General features: G+C 40.8%; 1 pseudogene; it reads left to right on the forward strand.

Moving 5' to 3' along the window:
- The first annotated feature begins 6,936 nt into the window (after nucleotides 1-6,936).
- Nucleotides 6,937-9,316, forward strand: LOC133893152 (cationic amino acid transporter 5-like; annotated as a pseudogene).
- Nucleotides 9,317-10,688: the final 1,372 nt, after the last annotated feature.

Consider the following 10,688-nt stretch of genomic DNA (forward strand, 5'->3'; position numbering starts at 1 on the left):
AAAGCTATTTGTCTATCGAATTTACAGTCATACGATCTACTCCCTCTATTTCGCAATATTTGTCTATAGCCTCGGGAGTATCTGTCTCAAATTGTTTATCCATTGCGGTAACCAAAGATGCTTTATGGTCTATTTTACTGCTATGCCCTTGAGTGCATACATGCATTTATTCCAACGCTAATGAGCTATTTACACTCATCCTTGCATTGATTAGGGGTAGCATGGTTATCTCACTGTATTTTTTCACTCGATTTCAGTATTCTTAGTTTGTACGTAATGATGGACGTGAATAAATATTGCGAAACGGAGGGAGTACTTTAATATTTATGATGTGCTAGATTGTTTGTTGCTTTAATATATGCACCCGCCACGTAGCATGCACCCGCAACGAGTGGAGTAGAATGGAGATCAACAAAACATTAATTCCTCGATTTGCATGCTCCTCTATCTCCTCTCTTTCTCTCTAGTTTTGAAAACCAATAAGTAATTACCTGTCTCTCTCCCATTCGATGCAATTGGGATTCAACTTATCAACGGTTACAACTTAAAAATCACGGTAATTTACCATTCCGCATCAATAATAGAAATCGATCGGTTTTTGAATTTAAATTGAAAATTCAAAAAATTCAAAATACAAAAAATCATAAAAATCCTAAAAAAAACTAGAGATAATTCTAAGACCTTTTGTGAAATAAAATTTTAAAAATAATTTTGTTTGCATCATATTCTATAGAGAGAAAGTTAAAAAAAAATTAAAGCGTGTAACTCATTTATTAACTTATGTTAAAAAAAATCTTAAAATATAAACTCATATTTTTCATATGTAGGGAGTACCTTAATAGGATCTTTAAAATTGGTTTCACTTAAGTTAGAGTTTTATTAATTCCACCATGATTTTTACAAAGTTCACAAGCATAAAGTGAATATGTTAATAAACAACACTATAATTAACTTTTTATGTCTATCATTATTTTTCCTACATAAATCATAGTATAAGTAAACTAATAAAAGTGGTTACACTAATTTTAGAGGTGTGTGGGTTAGTTATGAATTAATCTAATTGTAACATATTTACACAATCCTGCATGTAAAAATAACTATTTCATGAGTTCATGTATTTTTAAAAGACATAGGATCATGTAAGAAGACTAACAAAATTGGTTTCATAACTTTTGGATTAGCAAAGAGTAAACTATGCATTTAACTAGGTTTAGCAAATACATTTTTTCACAAAAAATATTCAACTTTTTATTTGTATAAATATTTTTATCATATAGATCATGTTACAAGGAAACCAACAAAAAAAATTCACTTGATTTAAAGCTCAGATGAATTAGTTATTGATTTTACAAGATTAAGCTATTTTTTGGTTTTTTTGAACTTCACTAAAATTCGAGAAAATCGCTCTATAAATCACTAAAACCAAACGGTTATCGATGAATTCGAACGGCTAAATGCGGAAAACCGCTTGATAAATCGCTAAATGTGATCGATAACCATAGCAAACCGACCGGTTACCATTCGGTTGATTCGGTTCGAATTCTCGCCGAATTTCAAATTTGACCGAGTGAATTTTGAGTGAATTCTCGCCAAACTTTACCCAGTTATCACGATAACTGCGATTTTTCGGTAACCGTCGGTGAGCAATTTTCGTGGTCCAAACAGTTTTGTGAACCTTGGGTGCAACCAGCTCCTCTCTCTCTCTCTTCCTGTTTCTAACAGCTCGTTTGCCCCTGTATTCTCTCACTGTCGCTCTTGCAAGCCAAATCTCAAATCCCTCGAAGGGAACATACGCGCAAAGGCAAGTACGCTTCAGATCCCCCATTGATTTTGGTTCCTAGGCTAGCCATATTGATTATTTTCTTTGTTTTTGCCTTAATTCATGAGAAATTTTGGCTTGGTGAGTGCTGCTGCTCCCTTGATTGGATCTGTGAGCATTTTGATGAAATTTTTCCCCTCTTGAAGGGTTGTGCACTTGCACTCATGGCTCGCGTCTATGTGGGGAACCTGGATATGTGTGTGACCGCGTGGGAGATCATTTTCATTTTCTTTTTATTAGGGTTTGGACATATTTTGGAGTAGTGAGCTGGGGTGGAGTCGAGTAGTTTCAATTCATTGCCCTGGTGAGTTTGTGTTGATTTTTCAAGTAGTATTTATACGGATCCCCTTCTTTACCTTATCTAATTTTTATTCTTTGTTCTGGTCCTGTTTTTGTGCAGGTTATTGATGCTATGACAAGGACAAGCTATACTTTTTTAGTGTCTTCGATCTACCATTTCAGGTGGTAGGTTTGATCTGTTTCTTTTTCTTCTTCTTTTTTGTTGGTTATACTGTTCTGGTTAGGGTTCGAATGGGATTTTTTTAGATGAAGGTTTCAGGCGTGGAATTATGATTTTTCGAGTGTGTTTGTTGTTTTTTTGATATGTTTTTATTGTGATTCTAGGAGTTAGGGTTTTGGGAAGTGTTGATTCAAAGAGCCCGTTAGGGGAATCGAATCTGCTTTCTTCCCCTAAAATTTTGTTTTGGATGGTATGTATATCAATCAATTGATTAGCCTTCTGGCTCATGAACCAACCATCCTATGTGTTTGTGTGTAGATGTTTATGTTTCAATTGATCAGCCTTGGCTTAGGACACGATGACGCAGATCTAGAGTTTTTCATTGGATCATTTTAGGTGAGTGTTAATATTCTCTTTTCATGAGCATTTGTTTTTCTTAGTGTTGTCCATGTTATTTATGTTCGTCTATTTGGTCCTAAAACCATAGCATGTATCTGTATGGTGCAATGAGTTTTACTTTTATGATGAGATGACCCATGCTTTGAACTTTTTTGGGTGGCATTGCTATGATCTAGGTGTTACATTGTTGGATAATACATTGCTATGAATTATGCATATGTTACTATATGAGCTTGTGTATGCACATTTGTGCTCTGAAAAGTTTCATGCGTGCTTATGAACTATGCTGTTATGATTTTTGTTAGTTGGCATGGATATGATCTAGGTGTTACATGTGTTGTGGATAATACATTGATCTAAATTATTCATATGTTACTATATGAGCATTGTGCATGCATATTTGTGCTTCTGAAAAGTTTTCATGTGTGATTTATGTACTCTGTTTTTAGAAATGTTATATTAAAGTTGAGTTTGTAGGCATAGATAATGTGTCCTTTTTCTATATCGTTTCTTGTTTTTCACATGCATCAATATATATCTCAGTGGAGAATCCCCCTGAAAATTATCTTAACTCAAATTAAATTCTAGTTGAACTAAAATGTCTCTGTAAATTGATTTTTCTACTGTAATTATGCTGCTATTTTAATTTTTTCTCATGTAAATTGATTCTGCTGTTATTTCAATTTCATATTTTTTTTTAGAAAAATGGACTATAATGGTTATGGTTCTATGACTATGCCACGCGTTGTGTTTCTGGCACCTTGTATGTATCTCTCTTCTCTCTGTTTATGTATCTCTTTTTTCTCTATCTATGTAGTATGCCTCTTTCCTTCTTCTCTTTCTTTCTACTCTCTTCTCTCTTTCTTTTTCTTCTCTCTTCTCTCTATCTATGTCCCTCTTCCTCTCTCTATTTCTCTGTCTTCGTCTCTCTCTCTCTATGTATGTCTTTCTATCTATTTATGTATGTATCTTTATGTATGTATCTTTATGCATGTGTCTATGTATCTCCTCTCTCCATCTCTCTTTGTTTATATTTATTTATGTATCTCTCTTCTTTCTATCTATGTAACATGTCTATCTTCTCTCACACTATATCTTTTTCTCTCTTTCTATTCATCTCTCTATTTATCTCTATTTTGTTATGTATCTTCCTATTTTATGTCTCCTTCCTTCTCTACTTCTATTTTCGTTTCTCTTTTTTATGCACATATTTATCTCTTTCTCTCTGTATATCTCTCTCTATCTCTGTGCATGACTGTTATTTATTTTGCTAACTCTATCTATATTTTTATCTCTCTATTTATATATAGTACTCTCTCTATGTGTATATCTCTCTTTCTATATGTATCTCTCTATGTATGTCTGTGTGTAAGTGTCTATCTATCTATCTCTACCTCTATTTCTCTCTTTTCTATGTATGTGTCTCTTTCTGTGTCTACATGTTTCTATTTATAAATGTACATATAGCTCTTTCTCTCTAGACCCTTATCTTTATGTTTTCTGCCATTTTCTCTCATGTGTTTCTGTCTCCATCTCTTTCTCTCTCTGTCTATGTTTTTCTGTTATATATGTAGTTGTAGCTCTCTCTTTGTTCATGAGAAATTTTCTAGTCTGTACATACATTACATGTGATTATTACAAGGTTGCTGACTGTATATTTGTTCTTCTTGCAGCAAGACACTTTTGAGCTCCATTTGGAAAAGAAGTAGCCAATTGTTAAACTATGATGCAAAACCAGTACAGGGATCAAATCTTTCTTATCGGTGCAATACCTTATAAAATAAGTTCTTTATTCTATTTCAAGTTGATCCTAGGATTTAATCTTTTTTATTGGTGTGATGTCTTGTAAAATAAGTTCTTTGTGTGAATAAGGTTAGCAAATTTATTTTTTTCTATGTCGTCTGTTTTGTTGTTGGCCTATTTTTGTTGTTGTTCTCTGTGTGAATAAGGTTAGCAAATTTGTTTTTAGGCCTTTCTTCTGTGCGGGTCTATTATTAGGTCTATTCTCCACCTGTTTGATGCTGGGTTCGTTGGCCTTTTTGTTCGGACCCGTTAGTAGATGACGTCTGAATGTAGTGTATTTTTTGACGAGATAAAATCCTGGTAGCACAAACGTGACAACACCTGATTGATAAAAAACTGATATATTTTAATAAATAAAATCTATCGATGGATAAGTAGACAGACCTAATAAATAAATAATCTTAATAACCTATGTACATATGCTTGACCTAAATAAATGTTCACTTCCGGCCGGGCTGCGCGCCCCGCGAGCGAATATCTACCGAGGTCGCTCGCCTGACGGCCAATCATAGCATTGTTATCCGTTGCTGCACCCATCAGACGAGTCAGCGAGAGTATCGGTAGTAAACTTGTTTATCAGCGCCTGGATCTGTAATGTAATGCACCTACAGTCTCTGTCTATTACAAATTGCAATCATACGGTTTTCTTTATGCAATCATACGTTTTTGGCGGACACTAGCCCAACTCCTACCAGTGCATTGGCCATTAGCCAACAAGAGTGCGTAAAAGAACAACAGGACCTATGCATCACACGTCAGTTCAGTTGAGAGCTTGAGATACGCGCCAAAAAAAGTACTTCCAAATCCATGCTTTTTACTACTTTTTAAGGATGTGTTTGGTTCACGGTACAGGGGTGGATGGGATCGTCCCGTCCAACTTTTTTTGCTTGCCGAGTGTTTGATTTCATGGATCAGACGGACATGGTCATCCGAATATTCGTTGATATCCTGGATGAGCTGATCCGGAAAAAAGACCCGGATGATGCCGTCCGGTTCCTGCTCGCTAGCAAGAGAGGTCATTGTGTGTACGTGTGTGTTCACATTTTTTATTTAACTCTGGATTTTATTTAGAAGTATAAAAGTGGTAAAAAATTCTAAATATTTTCATGCGCAAATTAGAGCTCACTAGCAACCCGTTTTAATTGTTTTGATCCAAAAAGCATGAGTCAATATTTAATTAAAATTCTTAAAAAACCTACTTTTATAACTTCTAACAATTTTTAATACCTCAAATAAATTCCCAAAAATCTAGAAAAATTCAATAATATTCTTCTTATGTGATGTATTAATTTATAAAAATATTTCCAACCCTAGATTATTTGATAAAAAAGTAAGTTTCATTGTAATGCTCCATTTATATGCATTTTTATGGTTTTATATGATATTCTCTTTTTAATTCAATTTAAATTAAATAAATTCAAACATGCACAAATTCATTCAAATGCTTATGGAATTCATATAAATATAAATAGATCATCATATCCACTCTAATCCCACTAATCAAACAGAAAACTGGCTCATCCTATCCATTCTAATCCTACCAACCAAACAGAAAACTGGTTCATCCCATCCATCCAACCAAACAGAAAATTGGCTCATCCCATCCTGAAAAACAGGGATGATCCTATCACATCCAACCTTACCCTCCAACCAAACGCTACCTTACTGATGATGCGACTGCTGTTGATTTGCTCCTTTTCATATGCATTCGATCAATCCATACGAACGAGAAAGACACTAAATGATACTCCTTCCGATTAAAAATAATAGATATATTTTTAATTCAATCTTTTAAGTTAAATTTTAGCTAAGATTTTCTTACAAAATATATCATTTATAATTACAAAATTTATACAATATGAAATTATTTTGAATTATAAATATAGTTATATAATTTCTATATACTGAACATTCTTCTAATTTAATTCAATGTTAGTTAAAGTATATAAAATTTGATTTTTTTTTAAATAAAATATGTTTACTACTTCTGAATGCAGGAAGAACTTACTCCGTTCAAGAATACGAGGCATATTTTGTTTTGATTCGATCTTAAAGTTAGATTTTGACCATTATTTTCTCATAAAAAATATAGTATATGACTACAAAATTAATATAGTGTGAAAAGTTTTAAAATATAAATCTAGTTGTATAATTTTTACACACCAAATATACTTATAATTTGACTAATTATTAGTTAAAATATATAAACTTTGACTTTTTAAATATAAAATGTATTTCTGAATGGATGGTGTATATTTTTTATAACATGTACGTCATGTAATGCAAGACAACCAACAGTGAGCCGCCGGATTTCCTGAAGTGCTCGGCATCACACGACAGTTCTGAGATAGGACATGCAACCCAATTGGAGTTTGAAGAGCGCAAAACTACAAGCGAAGACGTCTCACTCACACACCAAGTGACCAATCCCCACTCCCATGATATCTTCACAGCCGAAGCAGCAGCTCGCCACACTCCCCAGCTCCTCCCCCCTCCACACGAAGGCGCGAGTGGTTAAGCACTCTGCAGCTAGCCATGGCACCCGTGGAGACACCGGGAGAGCAGCATGGAGATGGTGGCAAACCAGCGAGGAGTTACTGGCGGTGGCACAAGGAGGACTTCTTCCCGGAGCCGTCGTTCGCGAGCTGGGGCGCCTACCGCACGGCGCTGGGCGCGACCCCGGCCCGCCTCCGCGACCGCTTCGCCGGCCGCTCCACCGACGCCGCAGAGCTCGGTGCGCTGCGCCGGCGCAGCGAGAACGATATGCGCCGCTGCCTCACGTGGTGGGACCTCACGTGGTTCGGCTTCGGCTCCGTCATCGGCGCCGGGATCTTCGTGCTCACCGGCCAGGAGGCGCACGACAACGCTGGCCCCGCCATCGTACTCTCCTACGTGGCCTCCGGGTTCTCCGCCATGCTCTCGGTGTTCTGCTACACGGAGTTCGCCGTCGAGATCCCCGTGGCCGGCGGCTCCTTCGCGTACCTCCGCGTCGAGCTCGGCGACGTCGCAGCCTTCATCGCCGCCGCGAACCTCATCCTCGAGAGCATCATCGGCACGGCGGCGGTGGCGCGCTCCTGGACGTCGTACCTGGCATCGCTCATCAACAAGCCGGCAAGCGCGCTGCGCATACACACGTCGCTCGCCGAGGGGTACAACGAGCTGGACCCCATCGCAGTGGTGGTGATCGCGGTCACCGCGACCTTGGCCATGCTGAGCTCCAAGGGCACCTCCCGCGTGAACTGGGTGGCGTCTGCCGTGCACGTGATCGTCATCGTGTTTGTCATCGTCGCCGGGTTCCTCCACGCGAAAACGAGCAACCTGACCCCGTTCATGCCGTACGGCGTGCCGGGCGTGTTCCGAGCGGCGGCGATCGTGTACTTCGCGTACGGCGGGTTCGACAACATCGCCACCATGGCGGAGGAGACCAAGAACCCGTCGCGGGACATCCCGCTGGGTCTCCTGGGATCCATGTCCGTGATCACGGCCATCTACTGCCTAATGGCTCTGGTGCTGAGCATGATGCAGCCGTACACGGCGATCGACCGGAGCGCGGCCTACTCGGTGGCGTTCAGCAACGTGGGGATGCATTGGGCTCAGTACGTGGTGGCCCTGGGCGCGCTCAAGGGGATGACGACGGTGCTGCTAGTGGGGGCGCTGGGGCAGGCGCGGTACACAACGCACATCGCGCGGAGCCACATCATCCCGCCCTTGTTTGCACTCGTACACCCGAGGACCGGCACGCCCGTGCACGCCACCGCGCTCATCGCCATCTCCAGTGCCTGCATCGCGCTCTTCTCGAGCCTCGAAGTGCTCTCCAGCTTGCTCTCCGTCAGCACGCTCTTCATCTTCATGATGATGGCCACCGCGCTGCTCGTCCGCCGGTACTTGCGAACTCGTACAACGCAATAACCATCGGCTGGCTGGTGGTTCACTGTAAAACTAAAAGCATTTTTTATGAAGGTACTATGTGCGGGGCGTGACGAGCCGGACGCACGCGCTGCGGTTCACGGCGATGCTGCTGCTGATCATCGGCTCGTCGGTCGGCATCGCGGCGTACTGGGGCACGTCGCCTGAGCGGTGGCAGGGCTACGTCGTGCTGGTGCCGACGTGGGCGGCCGGAACGCTGGGCATCCAGCTGCTGGTGCCGGCGGCCCGGGCGCGGGGCGCCCAAGGTGTGGGGCGTGCCGCTGGTGCCGTGGCTGCCATCGCTCTCCATCGCCACCAACCTCTTCCTCATGGGCTCGCTTGGCAAGGACGCCTTCGTCCGCTTCGGCGTCTGCACCGCCGTCATGCTGATCTACTACGTGCTCGTCGGCCTGCACGCCACCTACGACATCGCGCACGGCGCGTGTGGCGGGGAAGAGGACGATGGGGACTTCGCCACCGATAAAGAGAAGGTGGTCGCGGCGGACGTGGAGAAGGCTGATGCGGCAGAAGGTCGTCAGTAATCGATCGGACGGGTCTGTTCGGAGAAAAATTTTATAGGATCCGATGAAGATAGACTCCTGTGAGACCCTCTCTTTCTTCACGCTGTGCCACATGTCAAGTACTTTAGCTCCTACAATACTGTATATGACACGTGTCGAATACAGAGGAAAGGTCTCACAAGAGATCCGGTCTTATAAATTTTTTCTCCGGTCTGTTCGGCCTCGTTCTCGTTCCCTGTGGCTCATGGCCATGTGACGTGTAGTAGTAACATTGTGGCAGCTGATACGTGCTGTTTGAACACGGTGCGTTCTGTACCTTCCACGATACGAGGAATCTTCACGAGTTTGGAAGTATTGCAACCGCAGATTGCAATATCATTATAATATAATTGGCATCCTTTGCGCTAATTACACCGCAGTATTGCAATATCCACATGAGCAATATGATGAAATAAAATTAGGTATTCTCTAGCTTGTATGGCACCAGGTAGTACGTCTTCTCTAGAGAAGATGACCGTATAGCTTGTATGGCCGCGAAGCTAGAGAAGACGGCCGTACGTCTTCTCATCATTCATCAACAACCCTATTCATTCGGTGTGCTTGTGCTGGGTAAAAATCAAAAAATAAGTAATAAACGTTACCGTATTTACTGAAATAAATAAAATATCAATATATTTATAAATCTACCCCTGTATTCGGCACATTAAACAACGAAAAATCAATTCCGGTACTAGAGGCACCAAAAACTCCAGTAAGGTACCGAATACGACATTGTTCATCGTATTGAGCATCTCAAGTACCGAATGAGTTTTTAGCACCTGAGGTGTTGAATATTGTGCACAATGTCGTATTCGATAACTGAGGTGCTGAATATAGGTCGGCTCTGCTCACGTCACGCCGTGTCGCTGCTTTCGGTGTGCCCGATCACGTTGTACACGTCATTTCGTTTTTGTCGGTTTTTTAACCCACGCGCTATTATCCCCGCTTCAATTAGTTAGCCCCGTCTTTGCAGGTTGGTAAGGAGCTGCCACGCGAGTAAAGAGGAGACGAGCAACACGAGCAAGGGAGGAGAGGATAGGAGAAGCAGCAGCGCAACACGTAGAGAGGAGAAGCAGCGCGAGGTGAGGAGTAGCAACAACGCGAGGAGAGAAGAACCAGCCCAAGATAAAGAGGAGCAGTAGCGCGAGTTACAGTAAGTACTTAAATTATATACTTAATTAATACTTACACCAATAATAGTAATTAGAGTAAGTAGATTATTTAATCCATTAAATTACATTTGTTTAGTCAGTGTAATAGTAATTAACGTGAATTTGATTAGTCAGTATAATTAGATTATTTAATTAGTTTATAATAATGTGATAGCATAGTGATGGTACTTTGTGCTAGTGGTGAAGTAGGTGGTGGCGTAGTGCATATAAACTCTCTATAGGTATAAGTAGGATATCGGTGTAATGAAAGGAAAGAGAGAAAAAGAAAAGGTAAAAGATAAAAAATAAATTTTAGAAAGATTTAAAGAACTTGGGTTGGACAGAAAGATTTGATTAAAATCACAATACACCAAAAAATGTCAAATTGATTTTTTTTAATTAATAGTGGTGTGCATCTGTTTAATAGTGGTCCACGCGATTAAAGAGTTAGACCATCGATTCTATGAGCCACTCGCACAGGCAGGAATACTACCTTTTGCTCTTATATGGCTGGAGCTCCTATGGCAGGTGGTGGCAGGACACTTCTCTCTCCATTTAAGGAACCACTGCTCATAGGTCTTATCAACCGG

The sequence above is a fragment of the Phragmites australis genome, chromosome 2 (assembly GCF_958298935.1).
Source record: "Phragmites australis chromosome 2, lpPhrAust1.1, whole genome shotgun sequence".
Lineage (NCBI taxonomy): Eukaryota > Viridiplantae > Streptophyta > Magnoliopsida > Poales > Poaceae > Phragmites > Phragmites australis.